We start from the raw sequence: 12,995 nt of genomic DNA, 5'->3' as shown, positions 1-12,995 counted from the left end.
TGCATTGATGAGTTCACCAGTGCTTTCTTTCTTTCTCAGGATGTACCAAACTGTAGATTTTGCCACTCCTAATGTTGTAGCAATTTCTCGGATGGGTTTTTTCTGTTTTTGCAGCTTAAGGATGGCTTGTTTCACCTGCATGGAGAGCTCCTTTGACCGCTGTTTCCTTCACAGCAAAACCTTCCAAATGCAAGCACCACACCTCAAATCAACTCCAGGCCTTTTATCTGCTTAATTGAGAATGACATAATGAAGGGATTACCCACACCTGTCCAAGAAATAGCCTTGGAGTCAATTGTCCAATTTCTTTTGGTCCCTTTGAAAACAGGGTGGCACATGTTAAGGAGCTGAAACTCCTAAACCCTTCATCCAATTTTAATGTGGATACCCTCAAATGAAAGCTGAAAGTCTGAACTTCAACTGCATCTGAATTGTTTTGTTTAAAATTCATTGTGGTAATGTCTAGAACCAAAACTAGAAAAATGTTGTCTCTGTCCAAATATATATGGACCTAACTGTATGATAAGCGTACTACCTCATGTCACCGGTACTTTATAGCGTCCCCACTATTGACTGTCCAGTAGTTCCTTTGTTCTTCTTTTGTTGTGTCAATTTTAACATGTATAATAATAATAATAATAATAATAATAATAATAATAATAGTAATAATAATAAATAATAAACATTTTAAGGCTGGGTGCCCACGTTGCATTTTTGTATGCGTTTCCGCAGCGTTTGTGCCGGCTCAGACGCTGCAGAAATGCTTACAAGATGCTTCTAATTCATTTGCATGCATTTTTGGCTTTTTGTGCCAATGCATGCGTTTTTAACCGCTCAGGAATCGCTTAGCAGCTAAAAACGCAGCATGCTCATTAATTCCCGCATTGCTCAGCGTTTTTAGCCATCCCCAATGATCCCAGAAATCGCGTGTCAAAAAAACACGTCAAAAACGCGTCAAATCGCGGAAAAAGACGCGCGTTTTCTGGGAAAGGGGATCCTTTTCCTGAGCGTTTAAAAACGCTAGCGTGGGCACATAGCCTAAAAGTATATACTCCTTGGTTATTTTCCCGTATTTTTGTTTTTTGTTTTTTGTGTGTGCGCAAATGTGATAACATTCAGCAAAATTGTCACATTATTGTACATATGGCACAAATATTGGGATAACAATATAATAAGTATACATTGGAAATCGTCCTAATGTAAAAATAAGGAAATATTGGTGGCAGATTAGTACTTCAGTTGTATAGTATTAGTGGTGATGTGGAGAATGCGGTTGCAATCTTACTCTTACACAGGTACATCTTTTGTTATTGTATCTTTTTTTTTTTCCTTCCCTTTTTTTGCGTATTTGCTGCATATTAGAAAATCTGTGGACGGCTTCCATAAAGTTGGAAAAAAAATCATCTTTGTATCTAGCCTGCAGTGTGTTTACCCAGAATGATTTGTTCTATTTAGTGAAGAACTAGATGCCTGGCAAAAAGGAGTTTCCTACGCGAAGGGGCAGAACTTGGCTCGTTACTTGATGGAATCTCCAGCGAATTATGTGACTCCGTCAAAGTTTGCTGAGATAATTCAACAAAAGACTGGAGCATTGGGGGACGGGGTTAAGGTGCTCACTAGGTAAGACTGCGGACATATCTGCTGTAAATATTGCAGAAAGGATGAGATGTGAGATGAAGTGTTTCGCAAGAAATGCTTCTTCCAGGGGATATTCTAAATGTATTAATACAACCACCCCATCATTCTCTGCAGTATACCTTTCTTGTATGTATTTCATGTTTTGAGTTTTTTCTTTTTTGGGCTTTTTTTGTGCAATTTAGAACTCTTGTAACTAGGACTGAATTTTGGTTATTTGAATACATACAATGTTGCATTTTTTTTAACCAGTAGAGTATAGTTACAGCGACTGTATGCCATGCAGTGATATGCTTCCACTTTGGTTTCCTAGATCAAAGTCCTGGATAGAAGAGCAACAAATGGGAGCGTTTTTAAGTGTGGCCAAAGGATCTGATGAGCCGCCGGTGTTCCTGGAAATCCATTATACTGGCAGCCGTGATCCTAACGAGCCTCCTCTTGTGTTTGTGGGGAAAGGAGTTACTTTTGACAGGTCAGAGACACATCACGTACGGTATGACATTGGGTTGCACAACCTTTGAAAACACTTGCTGACTACTATTGGACAGTATGGAGGTTTTTTTACTTGTGTGTACCTAGATGATGGAAGCAATGTATTACTACTAGCACAGTCCCTGCCCCGGGCAGCAACTATCAGCTGGGCGCACATCCTCCTGATGAATATGTGCAGACTAAAACTACAGAGCATTTTGTGCCTTGTTGAAAGTACCACTGACCCCAAAATGTCTCTTTTTCTAAGTGGTGGGATTTCCTTGAAGCCATCATCTGGAATGGATGCAATGAGAGCGGATATGGGTGGTGCAGCGACGGTCTGTTCTGCCATCTTGACTGCTGCGACTCTCAAATTACCCATTAATCTCATTGGTAAGTAAGTGTGGTTATCCCCAAAAATTATCAGATGCACTTTTTAGTAAGAAAAACTTACTACTAAAAAGTGTGTGTCTTAAATTCCGGAGGAAGCTTCCTGTGATGGAGGAGAACGCAAACTCTAGTGGTTCACGAGCGACCCCGTACAAAGAACTGGCTCTGTGAACGAAGAGAGCCAGCATCCCAGTGAGGGCCACCTGAAGTCTCTGAATGGCTCTCACTGGGGGTAAAATTCCAGTGTTTGGTGGCTGAAACCCTGCCAGCAGTTGTATTGGTTGGCTACACGTTTGCGGGGTTTCGGCAGTATAAAGTCCATTTTAAATGTGTGTATGTGTCCTCTAGAGTGATCTCACATTTAATTGGGATCCAAAGGAGCCCTGCTCTCTTTGAGCGAAGCCAAATTATCCAGGTCACCCGAAATAGTCAGACTGCCCATTACTAGACACCGCATCCTTTCCAATCACTGTGTGTCTATAAATGTGCAAATGTAGCGAGCAGTGTGCATCTATAAATGTGCAAATGTAGCAGAGCTGTGTGCATCTATAAATGTGCAAATGTAGCGAGCAGTGTGCATCTATAAATGTGCAAATGTAGCAGAGCTGTGTGCATCTATAAATGTGGAAATGTAGCAGAGCTGTGTGCATCTATAAATGTGCAAATGTAGCGAGCAGTGTGCATCTATAAATGTGCAAATGTAGCAGAGCTGTGTGCATCTATAAATGTGGAAATGTACACAGAGCTGTGTGCATCTATAAATGTGGAAATGTAGCAGAGCTGTGTGCATCTATAAATGTGCAAATGTAGCAGAGCTGTGTGCATCTATAAATGTGGAAATGTAGCAGAGCTGTGTGCATCTATAAATGTGGAAATGTAGCAGAGCTGTGTGCATCTATAAATGTGCAAATGTAGCAGAGCTGTGTGCATCTATAAATGTGCCCATGTAGCAGAGCTGTGTGCAACTATAAATGTGGAAATGTAGCAGAGCTGTGTGCAACTATAAATGTGCAAATGTAGTGAGCTGTGTGCATCTATAAATGTGCAAATGTAGCAGAGCTGTGTGCAACTATAAATGTGCAAATGTAGCAGAGCTGTGTGCAACTATAAATGTGCAAATGTAGCAGAGCTGTGTGCAACTATAAATGTGGAAATGTAGCAGAACTGTGTGCAACTATAAATGTGCAAATGTAGTGAGCTGTGTGCATCAATAAATGAGCAAATGTAGCAGAGCTGTGTGCAACTATAAATGTGGAAATGTAGCAGAGCTGTGTGCAACTATAAATGTGCAAATGTAGCGAGCTGTGTGCATCTATAAATGTGATACGGCACAGACTTGAAAATCCACCAATAATAGAAAACAGCAAAAGAGCAAAAAGGTTTACCCGTCCAGGCATCCAGACAAATGCAGTCAGGATGCAGTGGACCCATATAATTAAGATGGCCAAAATATCAGCTTAGGATTTAGTGTTGGGTACCCGTAAACGTGGAGATTTTTGACGCAGGTTACGGGCTCGCGTATTTTGGCCAAAATGTCAGCCAATGCTCCACATTTTTTAATGTGTTTTTTGCACTTTTTATTCAGGGTGCACTTGGGCCCATTTGGTCTTGTAAACTGCGGTGTCTGTTCACATGGCATGCATTTTGATAGCGCTTGGCCAGCCCGCCTGAGCTCATAGAAGGGTGTCTCTACTAGGCTGGCCTGGATGCTGTGCATGGCCATAGTGTGAACAGCGCCGCATACAAGTGTTTTGTTGTGCATTAACATACCAGGCAACCGCCCCCTCCATGTATTGGTAGGCTGCGAGCGGTTGTTTCATCGGTATTCTTGCACCTGTGTTGCCATCTTAACCCGTTCACGACCCATGACGCCTACGTAGGCGTCATGAAAAGTCGTGCCCAAACGACCTATGACGCCTACGTATGCGTCATGCTATAAATAGCCCCCCTGCGGGTCGGGTGACCGGGGTCACTGAAAGGTCACCCGACCCGCACACAGAGGACACTCTACGGTTAATCCCAGGGGGCGTGGCTTAACCCCCACGTGCCTACGATCGCTCTGATTGGCTGTTAAAAGTGAAACAGCCAATCAGCGATTTGTAATATTTCACCAATGAAATTTGGTGAAATATTACAATCCAGCCATGGCCGATGCTGCAATAGCATCGGACATGGCTAGACACCGACACCCGACCCCCCCCACACCGACTGACCCCGGTCACCCGACCCGCAGGGGGGCTATTTATAGCATGACGCCTACGTAGGCATCATAGGTCGTTTGGGCACGACTTTTCATGACGCCTACGTAGGCGTCATGGGTCGTGAAGGGGTTAAGATGGCAACACAGGTGCAAGAATACCGATGAAACAACCGGTTGCCGCCGCCGTCATCATCTGCTCCCCCTCCCCTTCCTATCGCTCCCTCCCACCTTCCGATCCCCCCTGGGACCTCCGATGGTGCTCCCGGTGTCCCGCCGTGGCTCCCAGCGGCCCGCCATCTTGGAAAATGGCGGGCGCATGCGCAGTGCGCCTGCCATTGTCCAAGATGGCGGCGCCCATGAATTTGCCGGCTGCCCGTTCATTTTTCATTTTGATCACTGTGATACACTCTCACAGTGATCAAAATGAAAAAAAAGTAAATACACCCCCCTTTTATCACCCCCATAGCCAGGCGCAAATAATAAAATAAAAAAAATATTTTTTTTTTCCATTTAGGGTTCGAACTAGGGTTAGGGTTGTAATTAGGGTTATAGTTAGGGCTAGAATTAGGGTTAGGGCTAGAATTAGGGTTAGGGTTGGAATTAGGGTTATGGTTAGGACTAGGGTTAGGGTTGGAATTAGGGTTAAAATTAGGGTTAGGGTTGGAATTAGGGTTAGGGCTGGGATTAGGATTAGGCTTGTAGTTAGGGTTAGAGTTGGGATTAGGGTTAGGGGTGTGTTGGCGTTAGGGTTGTGGTTAGGGTTATGGTTGGGATTAGGGTTAGGGGTGTGTTGGGGTTAGAGTTGGAGTTAGAATTGAGGGGTTTCCACTGTTTAGGCACATCACGGGGTCTCCGAACGCGACATGGCGCCACGATTTATTCCAGCCAATTTTGCGTTCAAAATGTCAAACAGCGCTCTCTCCATTCCGAGCCCCGACGTGTGCCCAAACAGTTGTTTACCCCCCACATATGGGTATCAGCGTACTCAGGAAAAATTGCACAACAACTTTGGGGGTCTAATTTCTCCTGTTACCCTTGGGAAAATAAGAAATTGGGGGCTAAAAAAATGATTTTTATTTTCACGGCTCTGAGTTATAAACTTCGGTGAAGCATTTGGGGGTTCAAAGTGCTCACCACACATCTAGATAAGTTCCTTGGGTGGTCTAGTTTCCAAAATGGGGTCACTTGTGGGGGGTTTCCACTGTTTAGGCACATCAGAGGCTCTGCAAACGTAACATGATGCCCGCAGACTATTCCATCAAGTCAGTATTTCAAAACGTCACTACTTCCCTTCCAAGCCCCGACATGTGCCCAAACAGTGGTCCCTCCCCACATATTGGGTACCAGCGTACTCAGGACAAACCGGACAACAACTTTTGGTGTCCAATTTCTCCTGTTACTATTGTGAAAATAAAAAATAGCGGGCTAAAAAATCAAATCAAAAAATCAAAAAATTTTTGAGGAAAAAAAAATATTTTTATTTACACAGCTCTGCGTTATACACTTCTGTAAAGCACCTGGGGGGTTCAAAGTGCTCACTATGCATCTAGATAACTTCCTTAGGGGGTCTAGTTTCCAAAATGGGGTGATTTGTGGGGGAGCTCCAAAGTGTAGGCAGACAGGGCCTCTCCAAACACGACATGGTGTCCGCTAACGATTGGAGCTAATTTTCCATTCAAAAAGTCAAATGGCGCTCCTTCCCTTCTGAGCCCTGCCATGCGCCCAAACAGTGGTTCCCCCCCCCACATATGGGGTGCCAGCGTACTCAGGACAAACTGAACAGCAACTTTAGGGGTCCAATTTATCCTGTTACCCTTGTGAAAATAAAAAATATCGGGCTAAAAAAATCATTTTGAGGAAAAAAAATGATTTTTTATTTTCATGGCTCTGCGTTTATAAACTTCTGTGAAGCACTTGGGGGTTCAAAGTGCTCACTACACATCTAGATAAGCTCCTTGGGGGTCTAGTTTCCAAAAGGGGGCATAATAGATGGCCATCTTGACTGGGGGCATAATAGATGGCAAACAGAAAAATATGATATCTAACATAGTATTTGACCAAAAAAGAGCGCCAAATGTTTTACCAGTATCTAGTGCATCACATAGCGACTATATTAGGCACCATGGATAAGTATCCAATAGCATAGGTGGATAAGGTAACCGCACATGCGCAAATGACCATAAAAAATTTATATACGGCCATCAAAGATGGAAACACACCTAATAGTAAGCGTAAAAAATACCAATGTATTTATATGAAAATTTATAGATTGTTACAAAGCATAAAAAATGATTAAACACAAGGGTTATAAGGATATAGGGTAACCCAACGTATTCCAGTCCTATACAGGTTTATGACAACAATATATATACCCCATGCATTAGTTTAGTCAAAAATTATAGCCATAAAAATGTACATAGTCCTATTATAATCTAAATGGAATAAGTTAGCCCAAAAATAATGCTATTACAATGAAATATAAAGAATAATCTCTATCAGCCGCATTATTATGCATTGCCCCCATATATATAACTACATATGCTTGTAAATAGAGGTGTATACAGCCATATATCAATGATCACCACATAGAAGTCCACCCATAAAAAATGGAAAAAAAATGGGCAACAAAGAGAACACATCTTCATCTTCTTGTACAGGAGAATGTTGATATATTCATAGAAGAGACGATCATATTTATCCAAAGCCTCCAGAAGATATTTCGGACCCAGACAACCCAACCAAAAAGATGCCAAATCTAAAAGACTAAAATAAAACAAAGTTAAAAAAGACACAACAAATGTCACTCCAGAAGTGTAACAGTACCACAACGGGGGAATAGGTGGAGGAGAAGAGGGAAAGATAAATGGAAAACTCACAAAAATGGAACGAATGAAAGACATTCGTTAAGGCCATATGGATGGACTGTTTTCAATTTCCAAATCCATTTAGCTTCTAATTGACTCAATCTTTTAGAGAGACCCCCACCTCGAATATCAATTTTCAGGGCCTCAATGCCCCATACCATAAGTGAGGTGGAATCACAGCCATGGTGCTCCTTGAAATGTCTAGGTATAGTCCTCAGGGTGGAAGCATCCGTGTGGCCACGAGCCGCCTGAATCCCCAACACGTGCTCCCTGACTCGGACCTTGAATTGTCGCGTAGTAAGGCCTACATAAATAAGGCCACAGGGACACGTAGCATAGTATACGACATACCTAGTCGTACAGGTAATGCGTTGTCTAATACTGAAGACCTGATCTCCACTCGAATTGTTAAATTCAGTACACCGCATAATGTTGGGGCAGGCGAGACAGTGGCCACACGGATAACAACCAACCCCGGGAATGTGACCATCCAGAAAGGTAGTTTTAGAGCCCACAGCGTAGTGGCTCATAACCAGATGATCCCTTAAGTTTCTAGACCGTCGGAACGCCATGGCTGGTCTCTCTGTTGTGATCCTGTTAATGACCGGGTCAATGCGGAGGATAGGCCATGCTTTATCAAGGGCAGAACGAACAGCCTCTGATCTAGAGCTAAAAGTAGTAATAAACCTAACAGTTTGGTTACCCCTAGATGTATTGGACATCCCTGATCTATATAATAAATCCTGCCTAGTAGCATGCTTAGCTCGATTGAAAGCAATTTTGATGGATCTCCGGCTATATCCACGTTCTAGAAATCGTTGACGAAGCTCATCCGCCCGATGAAAGAATGTCTCATCTGTAGAACAGATACGGCGCAGTCGTAAAAATTGACCGATGGGTACCGCCTTAATGACATGTCTTGGATGTGCGGATGAGGCGTGCAGCAAGGAATTTGTCGCGGTAATCTTTCTAAATATGTCTGTTTGCACCATCCCATAGGGGTCCCTCCTTACGGTAACGTCCAAAAAGTCCAATTCATTAGCATCAGATGTGAACGTAAGTATAATATTACGGTCATTGCTGTTCAATTTTGAGATAAGCTGCGCAAGGTCGACGGAGCTGCCTTGCCAGATGAAGAATATATCATCAATGTACCGCGTCCAAAGGGGGACACGGCACATTGACGCATCCTCATCTGACAAAAAGAGGTCCCTCTCCCACAGCCCCAGGAATAGGCCAGCATAGGTGGGCGCAAAGGCCGCACCCATGGCGGTCCCCTGGAGCTGGAGGTAGAAGGACCCCTTGAACACAAAAAAATTGTGCGTGAGGGTGAACTCTAATAGTTCCAGCAGAAGGTCCCTAAGCCTGGGAGCCAAAGGAGAAGTCTCCAAAAAGAATTTCACGGCTCTCAGGCCATCCGAATGTCTGATGTTAGTATATAGGGACTCCACATCTGCTGAAACTAGAAGAGTGTCACCCTCAAGGCAGAGTCTGTTGACCCTGCGCAGCAGATCCCCAGTGTCACGGAGGAAGGAAGGGAGGCTCATAACAAGAGGTTGCAGGTGGTAATCTATCCATTTGTTTATATTTTCCAGAAAGTTGCCACGTCCCGACACTATAGGTCGTCCGGGTGGCACCGAGGAGCTCTTATGTATCTTAGGGAGCAGATACAGAGTTGGGATCGTGGGTTCAGGAACCATTAATGCTGAAAATAATGGTTTGGTGATAACGCCATCCCGTAGAGATCTTTTCAGAATTGTTTCCAGCTGAGATAAGTATGAGAGGGGGTTATAGGTCAATTTTCTATAACAGGTCTACCTCCAGCTCCAGGGGACCGCCATGGGTGCGGCCTTTGCGCCCACCTATGCTGGTCTATTCCTGGGGCTGTGGGAGAGGGACCTCTTTTTGTCAGATGAGGATGTGTCAATGTGCCGTGTCCCCCTTTGGACGCGGTACATTGATGATATATTCTTCATCTGGCAAGGCAGCTCCGTCGACCTTGCGCAGCTTATCTCAAAATTGAACAACAATGACCGTAATATTATACTTACGTTCACATCTGATGCTAATGAATTGGACTTTTTGGACGTTACCGTAAGGAGGGACCCCTATGGGATGGTGCAAACAGACATATTTAGAAAGATTACCGCGACAAATTCCTTGCTGCACGCCTCATCCGCACATCCGAGACATGTCATTAAGGTGGTACACATCGGTCAATTTTTACGACTGCGCCGTATCTGTTCTACAGATGAGACATTCTTTCATCGGGCGGATGAGCTTCATCAACGATTTCTAGAACGTGGATATAGCCGGAGATCCATCAAAATTGCTTTCAATCGAGCTAAGCATGCTACTAGGCAGGATTTATTATATAGATCAGGGATGTCCAATACATCTAGGGGTAACCAAACTGTTAGGTTTATTACTACTTTTAGCTCTAGATCAGAGGCTGTTCGTTCTGCCCTTGATAAAGCATGGCCTATCCTCCGCATTGACCCGGTCATTAACAGGATCACAACAGAGAGACCAGCCATGGCGTTCCGACGGTCTAGAAACTTAAGGGATCATCTGGTTATGAGCCACTACGCTGTGGGCTCTAAAACTACCTTTCTGGATGGTCACATTCCCGGGGTTGGTTGTTATCCGTGTGGCCACTGTGTCGCCTGCCCCAACATTATGCGGTGTACTGAATTTAACAATTCGAGTGGAGATCAGGTCTTCAGTATTAGACAACGCATTACCTGTACGACTAGGTATGTCATATACTATGCTACGTGTCCCTGTGGCCTTATTTATGTAGGCCTTACTACGCGACAATTCAAGGTCCAAGTCAGGGAGCACGTGTTGGGGATTCAGGCGGCTCGTGGCCACACGGATGCTTCCACCCTGAGGACTATACCTAGACATTTCAAGGAGCACCATGGCTGTGATTCCACCTCACTTATGGTATGGGGCATTGAGGCCCTGAAAATTGATATTCGAGGTGGGGGTCTCTCTAAAAGATTGAGTCAATTAGAAGCTAAATGGATTTGGAAATTGAAAACAGTCTATCCATATGGCCTTAACGGATGTCTTTCATTCGTTCCATTTTTGTGAGTTTTCCTTTTATCTTTCCCTCTTCTCCTCCACCTATTCCCCCGTTGTGGTACTGTTACACTTCTGGAGTGACATTTGTTGTGTCTTTTTTAACTTTGTTTTATTTTAGTCTTTTAGATTTGGCATCTTTTTGGTTGGGTTGTCTGGGTCCGAAATATCTTCTGGAGGCTTTGGATAAATATGATCGTCTCTTCTATGAATATATCAACATTCTCCTATACAAGAAGATGAAGATGTGTTCTCTTTGTTGCCCATTTTTTTTCCATTTTTTATGGGTGGACTTCTATGTGGTGATCATTGATATATGGCTGTATACACCTCTATTTACAAGCATATGTAGTTATATATATGGGGGCAATGCATAATAATGCGGTTGATAGAGATTATTCTTTATATTTCATTGTAATAGCATTATTTTTGGGCTAACTTATTCCATTTAGATTATAATAGGACTATGTACATTTTTATGGCTATAATTTTTGACTAAACTAATGCATGGGGTATATATATTGTTGTCATAAACCTGTATAGGACTGGAATACGTTGGTTTACCCTATATCCTTATAACCCTCGTGTTTAATCATTTTTGATGCTTTGTAACAATCTATAAATTTTCATATAAATACATTGGTATTTTTTACGCTTACTATTAGGTGTGTTTCCATCTTTGATGGCCGTATATAAATTTTTTATGGTCATTTGCGCATGTGCGGTTACCTTATCCACCTATGCTATTGGATACTTATCCATGGTGCCTAATATAGTCGCTATGTGATGCACTAGATACTGGTAAAACATTTGGCGCTCTTTTTTGGTCAAATACTATGTTAGATATCATATTTTTCTGTTTGCCATCTATTATGCCCCCAGTCAAGATGGCCGCGACCATTTTGTGGCCGTCTGCGCATGCGCGGGTGACGCGCGCCTAACTCCACCCCCATCCGCCCGTGGTCTGGCGTCTGACGTCACGGGGCCCCGTGTATTGTCAGCGCCAGCCCGAACGTGTTGGTGGGTGGGTGGTTGGTCGCTCCCCTGATTGGCGCTCAGGTTTATTTGGACCCCTATTTATAGTACACCCGGTGGCCTTTTATGACACACCCCCTGAGGAAGGAAGCGGTGTAGCTTCCGAAACATACGTTGGGCTGTCTTCCTTGCGCCGGTGGTCCAGTGCCCCCTTAGGTATGAGTATTATGTTTGTATTTTGATCTCTCATAACCCCCTTCTTTGGGGTTGCCTGACGGTCTGGGGATTTTACCCTTTATTTCACTATGACTAGTCGGCTTGTATATACCACTAATGGAGATACATTATACCATATTGATATACCTTAGGGAATCTCTGTACCTCTGTGCGTTCTGCTTGTGTCACTTCTGTCATGCCAATTTTTATCTGTGTCCTTAATAAAGATTCATGTTATTTCTGCCTATTTTGGATGTTTATGCACTGTTTTTTCAGTTGCTTCTTTATAAGAGGTACAGGGAGTGGACTGCTGAGGACTGGGGTAAAGTCATTTTCTCTGATGAATCCCCTTTTCGATTGTTTGGGACATCTGGAAAACGGCTTATTCGGAGAAGACCAGGTGAGCGCTACCACCAGTCTTGTCTCATGCCAACTGTCAAGCATCCTGAAACCATTCATGTGTGGGGTTGCTTCTCAGCCAAGGGAATGGGCTCTCTCTCAGTCTTGCCTAAAAACACAGCCATGAATAAAGAATGGTACCAGAATGTCCTCCAAGAGCAACTTCTCCCAACCGTCCAAGAGCAGTTTGGCGATCAACAATGCCTTTTTCAACATGATGGAGTACCTTGCCATAAAGCAAAGGTGATAACTAAATGACTCAGAGAACAAAACATAGAGATTTTGGGACCATGGCCTGGAAACTCCCCAGATCTTAATCCCATTGAGAACTTGTGGTCAATCAACAAGAGACGGGTGGACAAACAAAAACCTTCAAATTCAGACAAAATAAAAGCATTGATTTTGCAAGAATGGACTGCTCAGTCAGGATTTGATCCAGAAGTTGATTGAGAGCATGCCAGGGAGAATTGCTGAGGTCCTGAAGAAGGGTCAACACTGCAAATATTGACTTGCTGCATTAACTCATTCTAACTGTCAATATAACCTTTTGCTACTCATAATATGACTGCAATTATATTTCTGTATGTGATAAAAACATCTGACAAACACACATAAAAACCAGAGGGCAGCAGATAATGTGAAAATATAATATTTGTGTCATTCTCAAAACTTTTGGCCATGACTGTAGATAAGTTCCTTGGGTGGTCTAGTTTCCAAAATGGGGTCACTTGTGGGGGAGCTCCAATGTTTAGGTACAC

At 43.3% G+C, this 12,995-nt stretch overlaps 1 pseudogene; it reads left to right on the top strand.

The window, feature by feature from the left end:
• The window catches only part of LOC141075005 (cytosol aminopeptidase-like), a 46,896-nt pseudogene that overhangs the window by 26,378 nt on the left and 7,523 nt on the right, over window positions 1-12,995 (top strand).

This window comes from Dendrobates tinctorius, unplaced genomic scaffold (assembly GCF_039654945.1).
Source record: "Dendrobates tinctorius isolate UK_male_01 unplaced genomic scaffold, ASM3965494v1 ptg000347l, whole genome shotgun sequence".
In the NCBI taxonomy this organism is placed as follows: Eukaryota; Metazoa; Chordata; class Amphibia; order Anura; family Dendrobatidae; genus Dendrobates; species Dendrobates tinctorius.
Note: the sequence above shows the minus strand (reverse complement) of the source record. Positions and strands in the feature narration are given on the sequence as shown.